The 18,448-nt window shown below is 34.8% G+C and overlaps 1 long non-coding RNA gene across 1 annotated transcript in view; it reads right to left on the bottom strand.

The window, feature by feature from the left end:
* Positions 1–5,848: 5,848 nt before the first annotated feature.
* Positions 5,849–18,448, bottom strand: part of LOC149133433 (uncharacterized) — a 29,971-nt gene continuing 17,371 nt past the window's right edge. Inside the window, exons 2-3 of the long non-coding RNA XR_016243319.1 lie at positions 13,443–13,597; positions 5,849–6,326 (exon numbers count right to left, since the gene is read on the bottom strand). This is a non-coding gene — a long non-coding RNA (uncharacterized LOC149133433). The remainder of the gene's footprint in view (positions 6,327–13,442; positions 13,598–18,448) is intronic.

Raw genomic sequence — 18,448 nt, 5'->3', positions numbered from 1 at the left:
GTGCGTACAGTTTGATATCGTAGGTTGTTGTCCCTCAATGTCAAGACACTTGCTATAGAAAGCAGTCGAGTTCACCTGAAAATATGACACCATTGATGGAACAGAAGAAATTGAGTGAATCATGCATGAACGTAAACACTCCTCATTACAAAGCGTTCAGCTTGTGTAAAATACCGTAACCGGACGAAATGTTTGACGTATGTTTGCAGCGCTGACGTGTGTGATCAGCTAGGGTTTTTCATCCCAAATATTCAGGAAAATCAAGGGCCCTTCTCATAGATATTAGTTTATACTAATATTTATGAGAAGGCCTCAAACTTTTCCTAAACTTCCCACACTTTTTCGGGTTGCTGCCCCCTTGGCACTCAGTCCACATTCCTAACTCCCCCTCACACTCTCACCACCAGAAACATTGGCCATTTTCAGCATCAAATTCTGAAATCCTTACCTTCGAAATGCAGAGTACGTAAAGCAAGGGACAACTGATGAAGGTAATGTTCTTTATGTTGCCTGTCTTGTTTCTCTGCTTTATTTCGTTATTCGAAAAAAGTTCGTTTTCTGTGTTTTTGTATTTTGATTTTCGTTTCTCATTGTGTCTACGTTTTTCGATGTCCTGTACCCATATATGCATGTATATCTACATAGATATGTAGGTATGTACATATATGTATGTATATATGCATATATATATATATATACATATACATACACATACACATATACATACATATACGTATATGTACAGATACAGATATTGATATAGATATATGTATATGTGTATGAATTCATTCAATCATAGATGTTAGAATGTACTTAACAATACATTTGAATAGCGCTTGAATACCTCTAGAAAACAATGTTGGTGCTGGCACTCTCATAGAATAATACTCGTTATTGTTCTATAGTAAATGGAGAGAGAATCGTCTAGACAATTCTAATGATGTTCTAGTCTGTAGCACAATGTCTTTAGCACTTTATTGATATTTTAAACTGTGTTAGCGTTTATTGGTATATTCAAGTACAAATTCAATCAGACTCTTTACTTGGACACACTACTTTATTTAATCATGAATATTGTCATTATTTTAACCGCTGAATCATATTAATATATATATATCATATTATACATGGGAAGATATATAGAGATATATAGGCACTATTTTGTCAGCCTCTTCCTGAGTAGGATGTTAGCAATATAAATATCTAGCAAATTTTTCATTGCTTCTGTGTTTATGTATGCGTGTGCGAAAACAAATATTTTTGAGGTAAAGTAGCTTAATTTCATTTAATATGTATATAAATTTGTCGTCACCTCCAAACCATGGTTTCATTTCATCAAAACGTCAAATTGTATACAAGCGATCACCAGTCTAATACAGATATATTAGTGGTAACGGTAGATAGAAGACCAATCAGCTGATATATGATCAGTAAGATATGGTGGTTTCTCAGTAAGAATTTCTACTGGTGCTGTTTAGTTTCTTCTTCTCTTTTCCTGAGGTTACGCAGACAAAACAAACGTAGTTTTGTTCCACCTATTACATACAGGTTACAGGTTTCTTCAATGAAATTTGATTGTAATGGCGCAACGACAAAAACGACATATTTTATCTTTCCAGATATCCAACCATGTTGTAAACAAAACTGAAACAAAACATATCAATGCTAACAACAAGGGCGACGATATTAATATTTTTAAGCTTCTGAAAAATAATAAAGAAGATAATGATGATAATAATAATCCTTTCTACATATTCACAAGGCCTGAAAATTTGGAGAATGAAGCTAGTCGATTAAATCGACCGTAGAGCTTTACTTGGTATATAATTTATCGTCCCCGAAAGAATGAAAGGTAATGTCGACCTCGGAGGAATTTGAATACCAAATGTTAAGCTGCCTTAATAATAATAATAATAATAATAATAATAATAATAATAATAATAATAATAATGGTCTTAAAATTTGGCACAGGGCCAGCAATTTCAAATGTGTGTGCGTGTGGTGGGATTTAAGACGATTATATCGATCCTAATGCTCAACTGGTACTTAATTTATCGACTCCGAAAGGATGAAAGGCAAAGTCGACTTCGGAGGAAGTTGAACTCAAAACGTAAGGACGGACGAACTTCCGCTAAGCATTTTATCCGTCGTTTTAACGATTCTACCGGCTCTCTGTAACAACAACAATAATGACAATGAAAATAATAACGATTATTATTATTATTATCATTATTATTATTATTATTATTATTATTATTATTATTATTATTATTATTATAGAAGGTGGAAAAACTGGAAAAGGAGAAAGAAAACAGTAAGAAGCAAAAAGTGGGGAAAATTAAAGTTTGTTCCCCTTTGACTGTAAAATATAGTGTCTTAGAATCTGTAGCACAGCTGTCCAATTCGGAGAGTGTGGCACTTTCCAATTCTGTTGACGAATTAAAAAGTGACACCCTCTCCGGATGGAACAGCTGTACCACAGACTCTAAGCTACTATCTTTTCAGCATTATATTTTACGGTCAAAGAGGAAGTAACTCTAATCCAGCCCCCTTTTGCTTCTTTCCGTTTTCTTTTTCGTTTTCCAGTTTTTCAACCTTCCACCTTTTATATCTACTTCTTTCTCGCCTTTTCTCGCTTTTTCTATTTCATCCTATCCTCCTATTTTCAGTTTGTTATGACACGTGGGCAATGCCAGACATGTTAAAAAATACTGTCTGGTAAGCTCTCATCACATCAAACTAACAGTAATTCATAAAAACATATATTGTGTATATTAAATAATATACATACATATGTGTGTGTATGTGTGTGCGTGTATGTGCATGTATGATATTTATATTTATGTCTATCTATCTATATAAATATATACATACATAAACAAATGTATATGAATACACACATATATCTATGTATACACACACACACACACGCACACACACACACACACACACACACACACATATATATATATGTATAAATATAAGTATATATATGTAGAAATATATGTACACATATATTCACATATATATGTGAATATACTTGCATATATGTGTGTGTATGTCCTTACATAAAGACACGCACAATTATACATACATATAGATGTGACTGTATGTATATAAAACATTCTCTACCAAAGTGGTTTATCTTTTATTGAACAATTGTTATGCTAATAAAGTGACTTGTAAAGAAAAATGTGTGACAAATTCGTGCCAACACATAGAAATTTATAATGGTCTGTTCGTTAGGTTAGTACTCGGAGTAGAATCAATTACGTGGGTTTTATGTCAATAGAAATGACGAAAATATCAATAGATCATTTCAGTCAAGTTGTCATTAATATAAGTGATTTAGTCCAGTTAAAGATTTATCAGGTAACGATTTTATGGGCTGACAATTCATTTATTTCGTTATGGTACAGTGATACGGTAAAGACCATTATAATCGTTAATAGACATATCAGGGAGAGCAAAAGTAGTAACAGTGATGCAATTTACTACTACTACTACTACTACTACTACTGATGAAGATGATAATGATGATGATCATGACAACGATGATAACTGTATTAATAGTGTTTCCTTTATTTTTCCTAAGGACAATAAAGACACGTATAAGTCGTTATAAGAACAATCATGGTAACATTATTAACGATGATAAAACTAAACGTATTGCAAGAGATAGTGACACAATAAAATGAATGATTTTGCCAGAGAAATAGTAAAAGAGAAGAGGGAACAATTGGATTTGAAAGAGAGAGAGAGAGGGGGGAGAAAGCGAGAGGGAGAGAGAGGGGGAGAAAGCGAGAGGGAGAGAGAGGGGGGAGGAAGCGAGAGGGAGAGAGAGAGGGAGACAGGGAGAAGGAGAGAGAGAGAGAGAGAGAGAGAGAGAGAGAGAGAGAGAGAGAGAGAGAGTGAGTGAGAGAGAAAATGCTACTATATCTAACCAAAAACGAGACGAAAAGCAATACTTTGGAGGGGGTTAATTTGAAAAGAGATGAGATTTAGGTGGGTTTTATCAGTTTGCTTTTGAGTTTGTCCGAGGAAAATATTCAGTTAGGTTTTAATGGGGGAAAGCTGTGTTTTATAATAAATATTTATAACGAAACAAGCTGGAGATTTCGTATCGTCATTTGCTTTAATAATTTCTTACATAGGAACACGGTCAGGAATTTGAGTAGGTACAACCAGTACACGTGTACCTGACTGGTATTTAATTTTATCGACGCTAAATACTGAACGTAAGGAACCGGACCAAATGCCTTAAAACGTTTTGTTCGACGCTCTAATAATTCTGCCTATCCATCATCCTCATCTGATATCATATTCGTTTTGAAGGAATATACAGGCCTTGAAAGCTCTTTGGGTAGAGCCGAGTCGATTAAGTCAATTCCAGTATTTGAGTGTAGCGACTTAAGTTTATCGATTTTCGAAATGGTTTACCCCGGCAGGGTTTGAATCTTACATGTAACGTACCGAAACACATACGCGGGTCAGCTGAAAAGTCAATAGGCTGACCAGGATTCTTTCATGGAATGTGACTAAAGGAGGTTTCTTTTTCAACATCGTCCACCTTGCGGTCCACACGTTTCTTCTGTCGGTGTTGCAGTGTATTGGTGAAGGAGCTTTCATCCTGTTGATATTAAAAAAATGTCATCAACTGTAGATATGACGTCATCATCCCTTCGGTACTGGTTCTCAGTCAAGTGCTTTTTCATTTTGGGGAATAGATGATGGTCAAGTGGGGCCGAATCAGGAGAAAAGGGAGGCTGATCAATCTGCTTAAAGCCACAGTCATGCCCAGCAGCCATTGAAATGAAGTGTGTTTGTGAAGATTACAGAAGACGTATCATAATTGTAGTCTCTTATGGATTGAAATCGATGAATTACTAAAGCCAATTAATCGGACACTCAGTCTTTTCCCTCCAGGTATTGTATATCTTGGACTACATTATCTAACGATTCCTTGCATTTTAAAGAAAATGGGTTGTACTTTGAGACTGTTATTTCTCGCAGGGCTATTCACCCTTTACCTTTTATTCAATAGGTAGTTGTTTTCTCACAGGAAAGAATTTCTGCTTGTGATTGTAGACAGACATTAGCTCTAATGGAGGCGGGATGAAGATATGTTGAATTTGTTCATTAAAAAGGGGGTTGCATCACCTTGCTCTGCTAATGTGAGATGCTGATATATCCGGAATTTCATGAAACAGTATCTAAGCACTCGAACAGCGCACAACCTTCCCACAAAACGTAATCCTCTTTTCCTTTGCCTTCCATCCGTTTCATTCGTTACTTTCAAATCTATCATTCTTTGCAACTTCAGAATACTTTAGTAAACGTCCGTTGCCACCACTATCCTCTCTAAAACTCTTTTGTCGCATTCAAAGCACATAGTTATCCGTAGTAGAGGTAACTAACCTCCAGTTGACACCGAAATCTTGAGCATTTAAATATTCCCGTAGGAGTAAAGAAAATTAAAATCGTCCACAAATTTGTTTCACTAAGCTGTAGCTTTATCTGGTTGAGCTTACCCGGATACTCTTGACTCGATTATGTCACCCATCATCACCTTACATGACACTAACAAGACGGGAAGATAACATCACGTGTCAGTACAAAGCTGGTCAATGAAGGTTTTCGCTGGACGACTCTATATATTTATCTACAGGAGTGTATCACTAATACGTTCTTGCTTAACTATCCGGCAATGTGTTCCCCACAAAAATGCATGCATTTTCTTCTAAGGACTTCAGTGATTGCAAGAAGACTGCCATACAGTTTTTGTTTGGTCGGATGCTTTTCCCATGTGATATTCATACTGACTCGTAACACATAAGTGTAAACCTTCTCAAATCTTGCCGCTAGGTGCTTATTGACATTTCTGATTCCACAATGACACGAACGAAACTTAAAGTCATCAGGTGTCCACAGATTCCTTTCAGATGACACTGAAGCTTTTAAGAATAGCCTACTGCTTTTGCGTGAATTCTTTTAAAATCCTTATCTGTGAATGCAATGTTACGTCTTATGCATACAAAAGAGTCTACTGATTTTAGAGGATATTTTTGTGCTTATTGACATTTCTGATTGTAGTCGTTGAAGAACGAATACAGCTTACAGTGATGTATTACATCACCTCACGTGTTACTGCTTATTACTATGAAACCTTTATATTTGTAATTTGTCGACTTACCCGTTGACAGCCAAGTATTTTGAACATCGATCCATCTCCCGTGCCAAAAAACACTCAGCCATTTTTGATCTCAATGTTAAATATTTCCGTATTATTCTAGTGATACTCACGTGCCTTTTGTAGAAACCATTTACTGGAATATATGAAAAAATTTAAAGAAGAAATAGAAAAGTATTTATAACATAGTCACAGAAAGAATATAGGATATTTATGAGAAACTGACTAAGATTAATAAATATAATATATTAAGGATTATACTACCTTTATACCCCTATATTCTTATTCCTTATTCTCAATAAATAACTCTACAACAGATTGTACCACGTATATTGCAACGTGTATGCATTTGTGTATTTGTATGTTTGTCTGTGATTTTTGCGTTTGTGTTTATTTCTGCCTATGCTGCTGTCATTTAATACAAGACCAATTTTGATCGAAGAATTCCATTGACCTAAAGTTAACTAGCTATGAACATCGTTTTAGGTGTATCTAGGAGTATATTAGCCGATGTGTTCCTCTTTTTAGAAATTTGGTTTCAGAGAGATTTTATTGTTATTTCTAGTAGTTTTAGTGACCTTAAAGAAGTTTCTTCTTTTCTTCAAACGCTTATGAAGGAAAGAAGGAAAGAAAGAAAGAAAGTGTTATCAATACACGTGGAAAAGAATTATATTAGCTAATCAGGTTTTAAGTAAGTAAAAACTTGATTACCTCAGTACAAAATATATTTTTCAAGACGTCCATTAATTTAACTCAAGACAACATCTCCGTTCATTTATTAAGTACAATATCTCTGAACAGAAAAGAAGTTAAGCGCTGACGACAGAAGAAAGCAATAAGAGAAATCGTGTTAAGAAAAAATGTCTCCTCAGAACAAAATCAATTAAACGAGAACATGAAGCGAGGAAGGCTAATCATGAAAACTTTTAAGAAATGATTAAAGAAAAATTACAAACAGCAATTTAATGGTTGCATAACTACTGCATTGGTTTTATGAAATCATGTTCTGAGTTCACGTCGATAGCGAGTGATTGCATTGTTGCTTTTGGGGTGATATTTGATACCACCGTATCTGAATTTAATAAATTATTTGAGAATGTTCGAACCATTATTCTCTTTTTCTTTTAATTATTTTAGTTAGTGAACTGCGGCCATACCACAGCTTCGTTTCGAAGGGTCTTAGACGAATACATATAATACAGTACAAATGATTCATTTCGAAGTTCGAATTTTATCTTATCGGTGCCTATTTACAGCTCTAAGTTACGGGTTATAAATGTGTCAAGACAGATATGGAAACAAGGCGGTGAGCTGGCAGAAGCGTTAGCTCACCGGGCGAAATGCTTAGTGGTATTTCGTCTGTCGCTACGTTCTGAGTTCAAATTCCGCTGAGGTTGATTTTGCCTTTGCCTTTGCCTTTCAGCCTTTCGGGGTCGATAAATTAAGTACCAGTTAATCGACCTAATCCATTTGTCTGTCCTTGTTTGTTCCCTCTGTGTTGAACCTCTTGTGGGCAATAAAGAAATAAGATATGGAGTCAAATGCGTACATACACACGCACGCACACATGCTCACAGGCGTAAAGACCCCCCCCCCCCCCACACACATAAGTGCTTCCGTATATCGCAGAATGGTGTTGTAACAGTGGTCAGGTTGTCAATAATTTATTTGAAAGAGTTATCTTTTTTATGACACAATGATGTTCTCTCCTTTTGTGTCAGATGTTTATCCATAAACAATAATATTAATGATCTGGTTGAAATGAAGGGTGCTTGTCAGGCTTTTCCAGACAAGTGATATCAACGCGATTAATGCTCTTCCTCAACAGTTGTAAACTGACAACTGCAGAGAAAATATGTAGAGGAAAGAAATTCCAGTGGGAGGACGTTCTGGGAAGGAATAAAAAGAAATCGGAGTTGGTACAGTACTGGACAGATGAGAATGACAAATGGACACAATACGGAGAATGGGAGGAGAAGACACAAGAGGTGCCTGAGTGGAGACAGCATTAGTCCTTCCAGTTCCGAGGAGAAGAGAGTATTGCTGTTAGGAGTAGTAAGAAGCTGAGAGGAAGGCGACACAACAATGGGTTAGGCATTGGAGATCGAGGGAGATCGATTTCATAATCACGCCGGTGCGAACTAGAAAATCTGGGTGAGTGTGGAAGCAGTACAGTCCCAGACGTGAGAATAATACTCCATTGTGGGTTTTATCAAAGCTTTGCGGAAGTTAATAATGGCCTGGTGACGAAGTGTAGGAGCAATATCAATGAAATCACTTGAACCCTTAACAATATTGCTAATTGAGGACTTGCACCTAAGTGTAGCTTTAGATTTTATATTAGACACAGAACAATGAATAATAAAGTCATCTCTCAGGTTTGGAACTCAGAAAATTATGATATTCTTCAGATTTAGCTAAGTATCAAAAATAATTCTGTCTCACTCACATCTGCTTCCCTTTATAAATTATTGATAATGAACTTGGCGAAATATAGTGATTTTACCTTTGACCAACGAGGCAAATACGTAAGAGCAACAAGCACATTGAATTATTGATTACTATTACAAAGAACAGAATTGAGAAAAAGCGTTTAGTATAAAGCAATAGTATTTTCTGGCTCACAGCATAAGAGGGTCTTGAAGTTCTGCAAGTCAGTGTAACTTCAACGTATCGCTATCTTTCATAAACATACTTTTACAAATATAGCGTACTGTGGACTGTGAGCCTGAGTATACGCCTGTGTGTCTTTATGTATACGTTGCGTATTTGACCTATATACTTGTAAATGTATGTGTAACGGGATTTACTTAAGTAAATCCGAATTTACTTTAGTAAGAACCTGAGAGTCCGTACACACGATTGGTGCACGGGTACGCTATCCGTGACTCTACTTTGGTATCTTTGTTTTTTTTTAATACATTGATTCTATTGGATCCTAAGAGTGGCTGTGTGGTAAGAACTTGCTTCCCAACCGCAAGGTTTCGGGTTCAGTCCCACTGCGTGGCACCTCGGGCAAGTGTCTTCTACTGAAGCCTCGGGCCGACCAAAGCATTGTGAGTGGATTTGGTAGACAGAAACTGAAAGAAGCCCGTCTTATATATATATATATATATATATATATATATATATATATATATATATATATATATATATGTTTGTGTGTCTGTGTTCCCCTACCATCGCTTGACAACCGATGTTAGTGTGTTCACGTCCCCGTACCGTATCGGTTCGGCAAAAGAAACCGATAGAATAAGTACTAGGCTTACAAAGAATAAGTCCTGGGGTCGATTTGCTCGACTAAAGGCGGTGCTTCAGCATGGCCGCAGTCAAATGACTGAAACAAATAATAGAATCTCTCTCTCTCTCTCTCTCTCTCTCTCTCTCTCTCTCTCTCTCTGTATATATATATATATATATATATATATAGAGAGAGAGAGAGAGAGAGAGGTTACAATTGATAGGAAAAATCCAGGGAATAATTACAAGATGGCTAAATGCTGCTTAAGTGGCCCAGGATTTAATTCTGGGGTAGTAAGTCGTATTTAGTAGAAAATAGGTAAATTGTATAAGGAGACGATCGCTCGGGATGTTGTTAAACCATTTATATCTTGAAGTCTTCTACATATGTTTTGACAGATGCACTCCAAAAATGTCCGCCAGGATAAGTTATGGTCAGCAGTGCATCAATCTTATCAGGAAGGATATGAATAACAAACTCATCAAGCAGACATGTTAACAGAAATAGAAAGTCCTATAAAATAGGTGACGTGTAAATATAAATATTACATACATACAAAAAAAAAAAGAAGACACAAACGTATACAAACACATATACATACACACGCATTAATATACATACACATAAACATATACTGCTATTTCTAAACATGAAAGGGGTTTTGAAACCCTCTTAGTTAAAATTGTAAGAATCCTTAGTTATAATTATAAACATTCTTCTTCTGTGTATTTTATGATATCATGTTTGGCCATTGATATATTCATAAATAATTATTAATTGCTTATGATATATATGTATTATTGCATTACTTTTTAATTGTTTAATTTTCCCAAATCATATCCGGTGGTTTGCGGTGGCTCGAATTTACCGGTCTTTTCTCAAAACCACTGGGCATGACATTTGAATTCAAAACTTAAATGTGTAGACAGAGGTTGACACATTATTCTTGCCGGTCGGGATACATGTAAATCCCAAGGTAAGGTCTTGTATTGATTTCTATCTATAGGAATATTCCCTGATGATACGAATGGAATCCTTAATAGCTTCCTAACGTCGAAATTGCAATAGGGAATAAGCCATTTATTTTTAAGTTGTGGATTCTATATGTCATGTCGCCTGTAGGCAGCTTTTATTATGAGGAGAAATAATATGAGTGATAATAGTGACTTTATAGCGGTTTTGACTGCTATTTCTAAACATGTAAGGGTTTTTTGAAATCCTCTTAGTAATAATTCTGACTTGTTCATAATTATAAACATTCTTCTATGTATTTTATCATAACCTGTTTGGCCATCGATATATTCATAAATAATAATTGATTATGATATATCCTCCGTAATGTATTATTGCGTTACTTTTTAAATATATATATATATATATATATATATATATATATATATATATATATATATATATATATATATATATATATATATATATATATATATATATATTCAAATACATACATAGGCAGAAAAATATTCACACATATGTGTACCAATATAGCTACACATATACTAGTACATATTCTAGCTGCAACGACATAGAAACATACTTTTGCTAAAATATACGTTTACTATCATATACTTATACACAAACGATCAAATACATACACAGGAGCATACACATCCCAAAACATCGATAGACACAAACACATAATTGTATACACATACACACACTTACTTAAGCACATATACATGATTATTCATTAACAAAATATTTACATACGAACAAGGAACGCTAGGAATGTAAAATGACGTTATCGAAACAAACTAGATATTGTGAGAGGAGAAGACGTATAGAAAGTTAGAGAGGGCAAAGAAAGGAAGGAAGGAAGAATAAAACAAAATAGAAAGAGAGAGAGAGAGAGGGAGAGGGGGAAGGGGGGGGGGAGGAACGAGCAAATTGTAAATGTAAAAAAATGCATGAAAAGAAAGGAAAGAAGCGGAGGCGAGGGAAAAATTATGGAAAGTAAGATGGAAGAAAAAAAATAAAGGAAATTGGCAGAAATTATTATTAGGTTATGGGAAGAAATTTGAAAGAACTAAAAAAAGTGTTAATTCAAAGAATACATTTGGAAGCTCACTCTCACTCCCATAAGCAAATATAACCACACATATACATATAAAAGGTAAAGTTAAGTCAAATAAGCAAATACAATCATTCATCAACAGGTGCTTGTGTAGTATACTTAAAATTATATGGCTCGAACACATAAGCAATATGGAGCTATGGCAAAGAACGAATCAAGTTTCGATTAGGGAGCAAATATTTAAGAAAAAGTTGAAAAGACACACCAAATGTAGCGAAAAGTGCTTTACAGTGGAATCCGGATGGATATAGAAAGAGGTGTAGGCCTAAGAACTCGTGGCGTAGATCAACACAAAAGGAACTAGAGAAAGGGGGATATTCATGGCAGAGTATAAGTACAGAAGCGAGAAATTATGCGACATAGAATTCAATTATAAGTGGCCTATACTCCGCGTTGGAGGGTTAAAGGCAAGAAAAAAATACTAGTATATGTATATATGTATATATATATATATATATATATATATATATATATATATATATATATATATATAATACGAGGTGGTGCTTCCCAACTGCACGATTCCGGTTTCACTCCTACTGCGTGGCATCTTGAGCAAACGTCTTCTACTAAAGGCTCGGGTTGACCAAAGCCTTGCGAGTGGATTTAGCAGGTGGAAACTGAAAGAAGCTCGTCGAATATATGTATGTATGTGTGTGTGTGTGTGTGTGTGTGTGTGTGTGTGTGTATGTGTGTAATGTGCGTCTGTGTGTGCATGTGTGTAATGTGCGTGTGTGTGTGCATGTGTGTTTGCGCATGTATGTGATTGTGTTACTCCCCCACCACTTGGCAACTGGTGTTGGTGTATATCTTGCCGTATCACAGCATTTCTGCAAAAGAGACCGATAGTATATATATATATATATATATATGTGTGTGTGTGTGTGTGTGTGTGTGTGTGTATATATACATATATATATATATTGCGGTTGTAACATCTTTGATGATTTGTCTCTTCGATTAGAATTGTCTTGGGACTAAACACCAGCCACACCAATGAAAATAAAGAATATCAACTTGAAACATAACATCAACAACAATGCTATCATCATCATCATCATCATCATCATCATCATCATCATCATCATCATCATCATCATCAACATCAGCAACAGCGGAAGCAGCAGCAACAACAACAGCAACAACAATAGCAAATAGTTCAATTCTTATATAGAGTTACTCTATGCCCACAGCTTCTTCTTATATTACGATTTTATCTTCCTTAACCAGATTTCTGTCTTTCTTGTTTTTCTCTCTCTTCTTACAAACGCAAGTGCTATACTCTTTTTTTTTTTTTATCTCTTTCCGAAATTGTATCATTAAATTTTCCTTATTTTTCTTTTTACTTTATCTATTTCTCTTGCTAACCCTTGTACTAAACGCTTTTACTTTCAAAGTTCTCTTTCTCTCCTTCTGCCTCTCTGCCTCACTCTGTCTCTGTCTGTCTGTCTGTCTCTCTTTCTATCTGTCTGTCTGTCTCTGTCTCTGTCTCTGTCTCTCTCTCTCACACACACATCTTTCTTGTCATATACTGTACGGATTTATTCGCTTCCGAATCTATTTTAAGCTCCAAACAAATTCTTTCATTGACTTTTATGTAAGCTCAGCTAGAGAGTCATATCGCCATCAGCTATTCTACTTCACTCACCCCAGTATATTTCTGAATGGCTCTACGGTCTATAATAGAATTTTACATTTTTGCTCCTATCTCCATTCATGCTTAAACAATCAACCTTTCTATTACCTTTGAATTTCTAGCCAAATTCCACAGGAAATATATAGTGCCAAACTTCGGTCTGGCTTAAAAATAATTCTTTTATTCGTATTACCTCATGAATGAACATAAAATAAGTTATAGAATTCTTCTGCTGTAACCTTGCAATTTACTTTATTTCTCTATCAATTACATTCAATCTTACCTTCTCTTTCAGTCTTTTAGTCGATATCAAATCCATGTTTCTATCAAATTCATGTTCGATTCACTTATTATATAACTGCTTTTATACTTTCTTCAATTAATTCTCTTTTTTTTTTCGTCTTTTTCTCCCCTTGATTTTCTCATTTCATTTTACATCTGGAAAAATAATACACACCGACAATTAGCATGATCTATTGATGAAATATTCTGCAATATTTTGATGGCGAGTACGGAAATGCAATTTCTGGACCACACCCCTATTTCTGTGTAGTTCCATTTAGTTGCTAACGTTTAAAACTTCTATGTAGTTCTTCTGACCTGTGCGGGTCAACCTACCAATGCATATCTGTTATCATAAAAATGGGCTTTATTGAAATATAATGGCCTCAAAATACAAAGTAAACGTTTGTCTTAAACTCGATGGGATGGGAACCTACAATCAGTGAACATCACTTGTATATTTTCCTAATTTTAAAGCGCAATAAAATATGGCTTCTAAATGTTTCATGTTGCTTATCATATTTCAAATCGCACCTAAAATTAATATGATTTGCGCTTTATTTGGTTTCGGCAATTATCTCTAATAAATCTGTTCCCAGAATACAAATAATGAAATAATGGATATGCTAACGCAGTGAATTGTGTATTAATGTCCTAGAATTTTTAAAAAAAGAACTGTGATATATATATATATATATATATATATATATTCTTATTCGTTTATCAAAACATTTATTCAGAAATCTTATGTTCTGGGGGCGTGTAGTTAGAGTAGGTGTGTGAATCGTATCGCATGATGACACTCAATATCTATCTATTTATCTCTCTGTCTCTCTGTCTCTCTCTCTGTCTCTCTCTCTCTCTCTCTCTCTCTCTATATATATATATATATATATATGTCCTCAGTAGCAGGATGTAGCAAAATGGTGTGGCAAGCAATGAAGAGTAGCGATAAGCGTGCAGTGAGTCTCCACTAGGATCGATTTCCATTTGAAGCTATTTCGTATAATTCCTGCTTAACTAAGACTTGAATGTCAGAATACTCTCTTTGGTTATTCTCCCTGAAATCTATATCGTCCTCGTGTCTATTTGAAATGAGACTAATAGGAATTTGCAATGAAGTAATACAATAGACGGCGACGATCCATTCCGATGGTATCTCATAGACATTCTATTTTTCTACTCTAACTTTTATATTTACTTAGCGACTATTCTACCACTGCACCGGTAAGTAGCGTAGAACCATGACATCGCTATTGATAACGTTGAAATCAAAACAAATCCCCTGTTGTTACTTGCACTTTCAGAAATAAATAAGATACTAAAACAGAATCTTAAAATTGTCCAAAACTAAAATGTTGGAAGGAGAGTATGGTTAATTGAATAGTTTTCTACTTCATGAACAATTTAGTAAAAAGCATAAAGGGAGGCGGCATAAAAAAAGACAGACAGAAAGACAGTTTGACAAGTATTTTCCAATAACTGACTATATTGAATACATTGAACTAACGAATTAATGTCAGCGAATAAGCAGTTTTATTTCAATGTTCATGCGCACGCGCAAATACACACATACACCCGCAGAGAGGAAGAGAGAGAGAGAAAGAGTGAGAGAAAGAGAGGTATTATATCGAGTTATATCGAACACAAGTCAAGGGGAGCAGCAACAGCTAGTCTAATTTGCATAACTATGCCTTCCTGATAACGTTATTATCAAACTATTCATGTAACATACATTGGATATGCTAATACTTTTTATGTAAATTAATGCGCGATGTATGATTTGGCTATGAAGTACAAACATATTATATATATATATATATACATATATATATATATATATATATATATATATATATATATATATATATATATAATCATAAATATATAAGGATTAACAGAATTCTGCTTCTCCAACATACTGAGAATTCAGAAATAGCAGCCAAAGAACTACTGATTCCAAAACTACAAACTTTTCTCTAAATTGATAGCGATATTCAATTAACGTGAGTTATTTAGACATTAACAAATTTATTTGAATATTTAGCTGAAGATCAGAATGGGGTATTTTCATATTCCTAACTGTGAAACGTCGTACTAAATTAACTAAAGGCAAGTTGTTTTTTTACTCTTCTCTTTTGTTTTTTGTTCTGTGTCTATCATGAATATCGCTATCAATTTAGAGAAAAGTTTGTAGTTTTGGAATCAGTAGTTCTTTGGCTGCTATTTCTGAATTCTCAGTATGTTGGAGAAGCAGAATTCTGCTAATCCCTATATATTTATGATTATAAATGGTTCTACCGATAAGGTTTTTTTCATACTGAGCTACCCGGCAAAATTGTTAATTATTAATTTTATTACTAATTGACGATTCCCTGCCCTGTATATCTATCTATCTATCTATCTATCTATCTATCTATCTATCTATCTATCTATCTATATATATATATATATATATATATATATATATATATATATATATGTACAGAGTGAAAACGATATTCTTTTCTACTCTAGGTACGAAGCTTGAAACTTTGGGGGAGGGGCCCAGTCAAATAGATCGACCGCAGTACGCAACTGATACTTAATTTATCGACCCCGAATGGAGGGTAGGCAAAGTCGACCTTGGTGGAATTTGAACTCAGAACGTAAAGACAGACGACGAAATACCGCTAAGCATTTCACCCGGTGTGCTAACGTTTCTTAGTTCTTTACTGCCCACAAGGGGCTACACACAGAGGGGACAAACAAGGACAGGCAAACGGATTGAGTCGATTATATCGACCCCAGTGCGTAACTGGTACTTATTTAATCGATCCCGAAAGGATGAAAGGCAAAGTCGACCTCGGCGGAATTTGAACTCAGAACGTAGCGGCAGACGAAATACCGTGCTAACGTTTCTGCCAGCTCGCCGCCTTATAGGGAGAAAAAATATTGGGGTTGTTATGATTGTCTGATTTCTGTCGTCTGATGGATCATCAAATAGGGATGAAACTAATCAGAATGTGTCCTACCGACAGAGAATTGTTTTAACAGCGAGATTTCAATATTGTAGACATAGATTAAGATTTTCAAATGATTCAGTATAGGTTTATTGTGAATAAGCAATTGTTTTACACACACGCGCACACACCTCTCACCCATATATATATATATATATATATATATATATATATATATATATATATATATATATATATATATTTACATACATATATAGATAGGTAGATATATAGATACACACACACACACACACACACACACACACACACACACACACACACACACATATATATATATATATATATATATATATATATTTACATACATATATATATATATATACATATAGCTACAGGAATACATTTATACGTCTGTATGTGTGTTTGTCAGTGTCAGTACACACACACACACACACACTCACATATATACATGCATGTATACATATATATATATATACATGCACATATATATGTATATATTTACATATATATATACATACATATATATATATATGTATGGTACAGATAATATATATTTAAGTATTTATTTATATATATTTTATCTATGTGACCTACTCTATATATGTGTCTATGTACATATATATCTGTATGAATATCTATCTATCGATCTATCTATTTCCCTTTCCACACACACACACACACACACACACACACACATATATATATATATACATACATACATACATACATGTAAGTAGACTTGCAAACATAAATATATTGTTTGTTTACAAAATGGTTATATGCTTGAGATGATTGTTAATTAGATTCTAATTTTTCGGACAATTAAGCTCATATAATGACACGGTTAATGACACACTATCATAAAGTAATAGTGTATTTATGTAGCAGCGGACGTCAGTAGTTAGATACCAGAATTCAAATAGCACACACACACACACACACACACACACACACACACACACACACACACACACACACATTCACACATATATCTGTATTTATAAACATATTGTTATGTATATATACTTGAATAAATGTATGAAAGTATAAATGTATGTGCATCAGTATGTCCTACTCGCGCCTTTATACGCAATTGAGAAGTGGGCTTTTACGAAGAGGCACTAACACATACATATACACACACATGCACACTCACGTACAAACTTACACACACGTATATATATAAATATATATATATATATGTGTGTGTGTGTGTGTTTGGGTGTTCTCGCTCCCTAGCAACCCACGTCTCACATGCAGTGTTATTGAAAAGACTGACATGTGGGGGGGGGGGTCTTGTCAAGCCTTGTTTTTAACACATCTTTTATCGAGGCAAATGCCTTCCAACCTGCTCTTATTCAGGAATGTTTAGGCCCATATTCACTGTCTGTCCCATGTAAACCTATTCCTTTACCTCTTCCATTTTATCGGTTCCACTAATATTCGGTCATGTGCAACATTTTCAACTGCATCTATTTTGTTTTTATGCATTTTAATGTCTACGTCTGAGCTATGAGTGTCCAGCTGCCGGCATTGCCTGCAGCTGGTCTGTGGTTTCGGTGATGAGTACGATGTTAACTGTGAATTGGCGGTGTTGATGTCAACACCACCTCTCCGGTCAATATCTCTGGTGACAATTTCCAGATATGCAGTGAAGAATTTTGGAGAGATTGCATATCATTGACGTCTTTTCACTTGGAACTCTTACAGATGATAATAACAGGGCTACATTTGTGGCGCATTTCTGAGCATTTTGGTGTATTGTGCCCCAACTTTTTTGCATTTCCAGTGATTTTAGTACTGCGTTCATTTCGATTCTATTGAGAGCCTATTCGCAGTCCACTAAAGCGATATACAGCTTCGTTGCTTTCGCTCGTTGTTAAAGCTGTGTTAAAGTGAATACGTGATGTATCGTACTGTAGTTTTAACGAAAATTTGCTTGTTCGAGATGTTTAGATTTTCTGGTGATTATGACCTTTCTAAAACATCCTGAGACAAGCGGCACATGGCATCATACTTTCTT

The sequence above is a fragment of the Octopus bimaculoides genome, chromosome 10 (assembly GCF_046866305.1).
Source record: "Octopus bimaculoides isolate indiv1 chromosome 10, ASM4686630v1, whole genome shotgun sequence".
Lineage (NCBI taxonomy): Eukaryota > Metazoa > Mollusca > Cephalopoda > Octopoda > Octopodidae > Octopus > Octopus bimaculoides.
The sequence above is the reverse complement of the archived record's forward strand: the minus strand, read 5'-3'. Positions and strand labels throughout refer to the sequence as shown.